General features: G+C 45.2%; 1 pseudogene; it reads left to right on the top strand.

The window, feature by feature from the left end:
* Positions 1-6,348: 6,348 nt before the first annotated feature.
* LOC117514951 lies at positions 6,349-9,147 on the top strand (annotated as a pseudogene).
* The last annotated feature ends 246 nt before the right edge of the window (positions 9,148-9,393 follow it).

Genomic DNA, 9,393 nt, shown 5'->3' with positions numbered 1-9,393 from the left:
GTAAGAAGAAGAATTTTAAATTCTATTCCTGTTAATTCTAGAATAGAATTAACAGGAAGCCAATGAAGAGAGGCCAATATGGGTGAGATATGCAATTGCCAAGCAGCTTGGTGAAAAAGATCAACTGCTGGAGCAATTATTAGAAAATGGAAGAAGCTAAACATGACTGTCAATCTCCCTCGGACTGGGGCTCCATGCAAGATCCCACCTCGTGGCGTATCAGTGATCCTAAGAAAGGTGAGGAATCAGCCCAGAACTGCATGGGAGGAGCTGGTCAATGACCTGAAGAGAGCTGGCACCACTGTTTCCAAGGTTACTGTGGGTAATACACTAAGACATCATGGGTTAAAATCATGCATGGCACGGAAGGTTCCCCTGCTTACAGTTTTTTCTCAGTTGCTAAAACACAAAACCCTATTCCCTAAATAAAATTCTCAAATGCCTTTACACAGTTATTGAATTAATCTCCCTTTTGCAAAACCATAGACTTTCACATAGGTAGACACATTTAGCAAAACTCATTCACTCTTTTTGCAAAACTCTAAACACATTCTCATACTACAAAACACATTCTGCATAATAATTCACTTCTTAATTATATTACTAACCAAACAAAGCAAAGATAAACAATTAAAGCACAGATGTCACCAATTAGACACTACTAGTCAAACTGTTAACACTTGTGTCTAATGATGTGACAACCAATATAAGCCAGTTCAGAGTTGAAACAGGCTGGTTGGAGTTTCATTGCAACAATGGACAGAAACCATCAGAGGTGTAGGGGACGGGTGCGTGTTAGAGGTGGGGGAGTAGGAAGAAGAGGAAGTCAACGAGTTATAGTAAATGATGAAATTCGGGCCACAATCATTGACCATGTTCTGGTTCATGGGATGTCAGTGAGAGAAGCAAGACTTCGAGTCCAACCTAACCTCAGCTGTTTCTCTGTGGCTTCAATAATCCGGACATTCAGACAACAGAACAGGTATAGTGTAAATGTTCAATACTGTATACAGTACACAGTTACAGCAGATTTTGTAGACCACTGTGACAAAGCATATATTGTATATTCACTTGTGTAGAATTGCAAGGATGCCAGGGGGAGGTGGAAGAACCCCTATGTTCTCCCAGTAGCAGGAGACCCTGATAGTTGACATGGTCATTCAAAACAACACCATTAGACTACACAAAATACAACAGCGAGTGATTGAAGACAATGTCAATTTTGAAGGAATCAACACCATAAGCTTCTCCACTATTGACCGTGTCCTGAAACGCAACAGAGTGCGCATTGAAACAAGTGTACAGAGTACCCTTTGAGCGCAACTCTAACAGAGTGAAAGAGCTCAGTTATGAGTATGTCCAAGTAAGTGCACATTCAGATATTCACTTACAAAACTATCTATCTATTTTTTATATAGAGAATATTTGAATTGGAGGCCAGTGAAAGGCCCCATGAATATATATTTGTGGATGAAGCAGGATTTGACCTAGCGAAGAGGAGAAGGAGGGGCCGGAACATAATTGGTCAGCGTGCCATCGTTGGTGTCCCTGGTCAGCATGGTGGCAATGTGACCATTTGTGCTGCCATAAGCAACCGTGGGGTCCTGTATCAACACGTAACACTAGGGCCATACAACACTCAACACCTTCTTACGTTTCTAGCAGGTCTCCGGGATGTTTTGGTGGCTCGGCAGCATGAGATGAATGACGAGTACACATATGTGATCATATGGGACAATGTAAGCTTTCATCGTGCTGCTCAAATAAGAGAATGGTTTAACATCAATAAGCAATTCATCAATATGTACCTCCCACCATACTCGCCTTTCCTGAACCCCATAGAAGAGATTTTTCAAATTGGAGGTGGAAGGTATATGACCGGCAACCCTATACCAGAGTGGATCTCCTGCGTGCCATGAAGTTAGCTTGTGGCGACATAACTGAGGAGTCATGCCAAGGCTGGATACGCCACACAAGCGCCTTCTTCCCCCGCTGCCTCAGAAGAGAGAACATCGCTTGTCTTGTCTTGTGGCCTAACCCAGGCCAAAGGCATGATGAAGCTCAGTGAGCTTTTTTTTTTATTGTAATATTTTATTTTTTGATTGTAGATTTACCCTATTTCATTTAGAGTTAGATTTCACTGAATAAAAAGACTTCAGGAGCTATATGCCCTGCCCTGCACACTGTGTCTTCCATTGTTTGATGTATTGTGTAATCATTGCTCAGCAGGATTTTCATTTTGACTGCAAAGAGAATGATTCTGAGACCATTAGTTGGTTTTGGGAAAAGTTAAAAGGGTTTTGAGATGATTGGTCAGTTTTGTAACAAGAATCTAGGGTTTCGTGCATGTGGTTTGAAAAATGGCTTTTCTGTTTAGAGTTTTGAGAATAGGGTAAATGGTTTCACAAAATGTGATTTAGCAATTGTGAAAAACTGTAAATCAGCACATGTTCAGGCCGTCTTAAGTTTGCCCATGACCATTTGGATGATCCAGAGGAGTCATGGGAGAAAATTATGTGGACAGATGAGACCAAAATAGAACTTTTTGGTCTTAATTCCACTCGCTGTGTTTGGAGGAAGAAGAATGCTGAGTACCATCCCAAAAACACCATCCCTACTGTGAAGCATGGGGGTGGAAGTATCATGCTTTGGGGGTGTTTTTCTGCACATGGGACAGGAACACTGCACTGTATTAAGGAGAGGATGACCGGGGCCATGTATTGCGAGATTTTGGGGAGCAACCTCCTTCCCTCAGTTAGAGCATTGAAGATGGGTCGTGGATGGTCTTCCAACATGACAATGACCCAAAGCACACAGCCAGGATAACCAAAGAGTGGCTCCTTAAGAAGCATATCAAGGTTCTGGAGTGGCCTGGCCAGTCTCCAGACCTAACCCCAATAGAAAATCTTTGGAGGGAGCTCAAACTCCGTGTTTCTCAGGGAGAGACCAGTAACCTGGCTGATCTAGAGAAGATCTGTGTGGAGGAATGGGCCAAAATCCCTGCTGCAGTGTGTGCAAACCTGGTGAGAAACTACAGGAAACGTTTGACCTCTGTAATTGCAAACAAATCTACTGTACCAAATATTAACATTGATTTTCACAGGTGTTCAAATATTTATTTGCAGCAGCAACATACAAATAAATAATAAAAAAAAATCATACATTGTGATTTCCAGATTTTTTTTTTTTTTTTTTAGATTATGTCTCTCACAGTGGACATGCACCTAAAATGAAAATTTCAGACCCCTCCATGATTTCTAAGTGGGAGAACTTACAAAATTGCATGGTGTTCAAATACTTATTTTCCTCACTGTAAGAGGATTGAGACAATGGAGATGGTACCAACAGGTAGAGTGTCCAAGGACTGAACCAAGGTCTACATATCTGCTCTACAGTTTATTTCCATATTCAGAAAGAATTGTGTCATTCTGAGTGAATGAAGGAATCAGGAAAATATGCACATTAGCAAACATAACAGTTTGAAATGTATTACTGCGATGAATGTAAATGCATTCTAACATAGGACAAACATTATTTATGCATATAAGAACCAGGAATTGTGACTTGAATTGTAGACATATTATGTTATGTTTTAGTGTACCTGTTACCCTGAAAGATGCTTGAGCAATTCTCCAAAAGAAGGTTAACCCCTTAACGCCTATTGTCGCATATATGCTACAATATTTGACTCAAATATGCAACATACCAAATTGACCAGTATGCCTGTTGTCGCAAATTTGCAACATACCATTATTATTATTATAACATTATAACACAAATTATTACCAAAATACCAAAATTACTATTTATTTTTTTGTGCAAAGTGAAATTAATAATCTCAACATTATTTACCATCTACTTACAGGCAAAAACACACACAAAACATTTTTTTTATATACAGCTATATAAATTCAGTCGTTAAGGGGTTAACATATTCAGAACTGATTATTTTGAGGATTATCTCATTAAAAAAATATCTGTGGCCATAACATTATGGCTACTTCGAATCTGTCAGTTCTGAACACACAGACTTTTACTTATACCAAAATATACGAGGTCTATTAGAAAAGTATCCGACCTTATCATTTTTTTCAAAAACCATATGGATTTGAATCACGTGTGATTGCGTCAGACAAGCTTGAACCCTTGTGCGCATGCGTGAGTTTTTCCACGCCTGTCGGTTGCGTCATTCGCCTGTGAGCAGGCTTTGAGTGAGGAGTGGTCCAGCCCCCTCGTCGTTGTTTCATTGCCAGGAAATGAAGGAATGATTTGGGCTTTTTTCCATCAGAATTTTTTCAGAAACTGTTAGAGACTGGCAGCTGGAGACCATTAGAAAAATTTATCTGGCTTTCGGTGAAAATGTTACGGGCTTGGTAGAGAATGAGTGTTACTGTCGCTTTAAGGATGGCCCCCAGCGGCTGTGGGGCGCACCGCGCTCCAAAGCACCATCGACAGGCTTAACGACCATTTCATTTCTAAACGGATGGCTGTCTGGATCCGTGACCATCGTGTGCCATTTCTCTGGTTATCACAAGAGCTGGACATCAACCATTTTCCGGCAGATTTCACTTTTAACAAGAGATTTTGTCATGGAAAGCCAAGCGGAGGCTTCGCGCATCACGATGGATTCGCTACTGGAACGAGACAAACCACCTCCGTTTTGGTCTCACAGAACGGCTTTGAGATGACGTCAGACAGCTGTCGGTGGTTTTTTCCATCGAGTGATTATCCGAGAAATTGTGGATGTGCCTGGACATGCCAGAACATGTCCCATGAGGCTTCATCACGGTGTTGCTTTGCGCCATGCGGCACCGCCGCGACGCGCGAAGCCTCCGCTCCTCTTTCCATGACAAAAACTCCTGTAACAGTGGAATGTGCCGTTCATTTTCAAACTGGACGCTGTGTTTTATCTGGGACGTCGTCTGACTAGCACAGGAATTGTGAAAAGACGTGGACATCAGCACTTTTTCGGCACACTGAGACAGACGTGCGGAGGAATTTCGCGTGTGAGACCAAAACGGAAGTGGTTTTGTGTCGCTCCAGTAGCGAATCCATCGTGACGCGCGAAGCCTCTGCTCGGCTTTCCATGACAAAATCTCTTGTTAAAAGTGAAATCTGACGGAAAATGGTTGATGTCCAGCTCTTGTGATAACCAGAGAAATGGCACATGATGGTCACGGATCCAGACAGCCATCCGTTTAGAAATGAAATGGTCGTTCAGCCTGTCAATGGCGGCTTCAGAGCACGGTGCGCCCCACAGCCGCTGGGGGCTGTCCTTAAAGTGACAGTAACACTCCTTATTCTCTACCAAGCCCGTAACATTTTCACCGAAAGCCAGATAAATTTTTCTAATGGTTTCCAGCTGCCAGTCTCTAACAGTTTCTGAAAAAATTCTGATGGAAAAAAAGCCCAAATCATTCCGCCATTTCCTGGCAATGAAACAACGACGAGGGGACTGGACCACTCCTCACTCAAAGCCTGCTCACAGGCGAATGACGCAATTGACAGGCGTGGAAAAAACTCACGCATGCTCACGAGGGTTCAAGCTTGTCTGACGCAATCACACGTGATTCAAATCCATATGGTTTTTGAAAAAAATAATAAGGTCGGATACTTTTCTAATAGACCTCGTACAAAGGAAATCAAACTTTAATGTGTACAGACATTGGCATAGACTCATTAGAAACATATAATCCCTGAAAGAGATTTTAATTCAGAATTTGAGATTTAGTTCTTCACTGCTGCAGTGCACATCCACACAATTTGATTGTTAAACCAGTGAATGACCGTCATCATCAAACATGTGACTCAGTACCTGAATTAAGGAAGGAATATTTTCACATAGCTACATTGTTTTGGTGGAAAACAAATGAACTATATGTAACAAACCTTGATGTTTCGTGGGGGTGGAATTATACCCTCAGGGGAACCTGAGAGGGATGATGAGGTCCCCCAGCCGGACAGATTCAAGGTTAACGAATAATAGTAATGGACAAATGTTGACGATTCAAAAGTGCTTGTGCGGAAAGAGCTGCAAGAATGAGAAGGGCTTAAAGATCCATCAAACAAAGATGAAATGTAAGGAGTGTCTGCAAGCACCACAATGCACAAGTTTAGCACCTGGTGAGACAGAGGAGGAGCTGGGCCAGGAAGCACCCAACAGAGCCCAGAGCCTCCAAGTGGTGAGAACAGTCCCTCTGAACAGGCAGTCTGAGGATCAGATGGCCCTAAGCCTCTAAAACAGCAGAGTGGCAGAAGTTTGACAAGGATGCAGACAAGGTACTGGAAGTAACAGCCAAAGGGGATGTTGAGAGGAGGCTTCAGATTATAACAACCATCATAGTGAGCATGGCTGCTGAGAGGTTTGGTGTTGAGGAGGAAAGGGCAGCCAAGCAGCCTTACACCAAGATCCAGAGGGCAGTCAAAATCCACAACATCAGGAAAGAAATGAAAGCCCTGAAGAAACAGCACAAGTCAGCCAGTGAAGAGGAGCGTGCACCACTGGCAGTGCTCCATCTCATTCTCAGGAAGAGACTCCATTCCTAAGCAGGCTGCTTTCATCAACAACCCATTCGGCTTCATGAAGGGGTTCCTCAGACAGAAACGCAGTGGATGCATGGCCTATTCAAAGGAAGAAATCGACAAATACCTCCACGACACCTTCAACGACCTCAACCGAGACCAAGAGCTAGGACAGTGCAAGGCTGTAATAACACCACCAGAGCCTGCTGAGGCCTTTGATCTGAGGGAGCCACTCCTGAAAGAAGTTCAGGAGGTGGTGCGGAAAACAAGGTCCAGGTCAGCACCAGGACCAAGCGGAACACCCTACAAGGTCTATAAGCACTGTCCCAAGTTGCTACACTGGCTCTGGAAGATCATGAGGGTATCTGGAGAAGGGGGGAAGCCAACACAGCAATGGCATTTGCAGAACGTGTGTGGATCCTTGAAGAGGAGGACTTCAGGAACATCAGCCAGTTCAGAATAATCTCGCTCCTCAGTGCCGAAGGGATGATTTTCTTCAGCATTGTAGCTAAGTGACTGGCTGATTTCTTCCACCAGAACAGATACATAGACACCTCCATGCAGAAAGGCGGCATCCCCGGGGTACCAAGGTGCTTAGAGCACACTGGTGTGGTCACTCAACTCCTCAGAGAGGCAAGAGAGAACAAGGCTGATCTGGTGGTGCTGTGGCTAGCTCTAGCCAATGCCTATGGCTCAATGCCTCACAAGCTGGTCCTTGAAACCCTGGAGAGGCACCATGTTCCAGCAGCAGTAAGAGACCTCATCCTGGATTACTACGGTGACTTCAGCCTGAGGGTCTCAGCAGGATCAACAATGTCTGGGTGGCACAGCCTGGAGATGGGAATCATCACAGGCTGTACCATCTGGTGAAATCTGCAGAACCAGAGAGCACAGGTCCCAAGTCTAAGTCTGGGATCCGCCAACTGCCAATCCGTGCTTTTATGGATGACCTGACAGTGACCACCGAGTCAGTGCCTGAAGGCAGATGGATCTTGACAGGGCTGGAGAGGCTAATGGGATGGGCCAGGATGTCATTCAAGCCTGTGAAATCAAGATCCTTGGTCTTGAAAAAGGGCAGAGTGGCAGACAAGTTCCGGTTCTCTATCGCAGGAGCACCAATCCCTACTATCTCTGAGAAGCCGATAAAGAGCTTGGGAAATTTCTTCGATAGCAGTCTCAGGGATATAGCCTCCATCAAGAACACCTGCAAGGAGCTACATATATGGCTGAAGGTTGTGGACAAGTCTGGCCTTCCAGGAAAATTCAAGGCATGGATTTATCAGCACGGGATTCTGCCAAGGATACTGTGTCCTCTGCTCCTCTATGAGTTCCTCATCACTACTGTCTTAGATCTAGAAAGGAGAGTCAGTCGCTAGTTGAGGAGATGGTTTGGGCTGCCGAGGATTTTGAGCAACATCGCCCTCTATGGAAACACCAGCAAACTGACACTCCCCTTGAAATCCATGGAGGAAGAGTTTACGGTGTTGAGTGTAAGGGAGGTGCTGCAATTCCGCAAGTCAGCAGACCCAAAGTATCAGGGGCAGGAGTAGCAGTCAAGACTGGCAGGAAATGGAGAGCGGAGGCGGCAGTGGAGCAGGCAGAGTCTCGACTATGCTACAGAGTCTTGGTGGGAACAGTGGCCAGAGGCAGAGCCGGACCAGGTACCATCACACCTCCGCCCCACGCCCCCCCCGTTTTGACAAGGCTTGGGGACAGGAGTGGAGGAAACTAGTCCAGAAGGAGGTGAGAGGAGTGGTGGAGGAGGAGAGATCCAGCAGAGCAGTGGGAATGAGGCAGCAAGGTGCCCAGATGAGATGGGAGTAAGTTGCGGAGAGGAAGATGTTGTGGACTGACCTCTGGTGGGCAGAGCCACACCAAATCAAGTTCTTGGTCCAGGCTGCCTATGATGTACTTCCCAGCCCATCCAACCTGCACTGCTGGGGTTTGGTTGATACACCAGCATTCCGCCTTTGCCAGAGAAAGGGGACCCTCGAGCACATACTGAGTTGCTGCCCAAAAGCTCTGGGGGAAGGCAGATACCGATGTCATCATGATCAGGTGCTCAAGACCATCTGTAGTGGCATCGCCAGCTGTCAGAGGTTAAAGCCCACGAAGAAAGCCATCAACTTTATCAGAGCTGGGGAGAAGCCAAGAACAACATCGAGAGCAACATCAGGGCTTCTCAACACTGCACAGGACTGGCAACTGTCAGTGGACCTGGGCAGCCAACTCAAGTTCCCCCAGCATGTTGCTAAGACCACCCTCAGACCTGACATCATTCTGGTGTCAGAGGCAACGAAGAATGTTGTCATGCTGGAGCTCACTCTGCCGTGGGAACAACGAATGGGGGAGGGCTTTTAACGGAAGAGGGAGAAGAATGACAACCTAGTCAGTGACTGCCACAGACAAGGCTGGAAGGCTAGGTGCTTGCCTGTGGAGGTAGGGTGCAAAGGATTTGCTGGACAGTCTCTGTGCAGGGCCTACACGGCACTCGGCATCACAGGAGAGAGAGGGAGGAGGGCCATCCATAACAACACTGAGGCAGCAGAGAAAGCTTCAAGGTGGCTCTCGATAAAGAGGACGGATCCGTGGTTGAGTGCTGTTAGTGCACAAGTTGAGGCCTGATCAACCTCAGCTGGGTCGCCTGAGAGAGGGTGTCTGATGTTCAAAACACCCGAAACACCCAATGACCTCAGGTACATCACAGATGATGTGCCCTAGCTACACATCAGAAGATGTTTCATTACAAGTTGAAAACGTTTGGTCTGTCATGGAAGAAAATTCTAACTGGATCGAGATCAAAAGAAGAATATATGACAGGTTGAAAGGTTTATGCACTGGTAATTTAGATTAAAATGGGGTTTATAATTC

Source organism: Thalassophryne amazonica, chromosome 8 (assembly GCF_902500255.1).
Source record: "Thalassophryne amazonica chromosome 8, fThaAma1.1, whole genome shotgun sequence".
Classification (NCBI taxonomy): domain Eukaryota; kingdom Metazoa; phylum Chordata; class Actinopteri; order Batrachoidiformes; family Batrachoididae; genus Thalassophryne; species Thalassophryne amazonica.
Note: the sequence above shows the minus strand (reverse complement) of the source record. Positions and strands in the feature narration are given on the sequence as shown.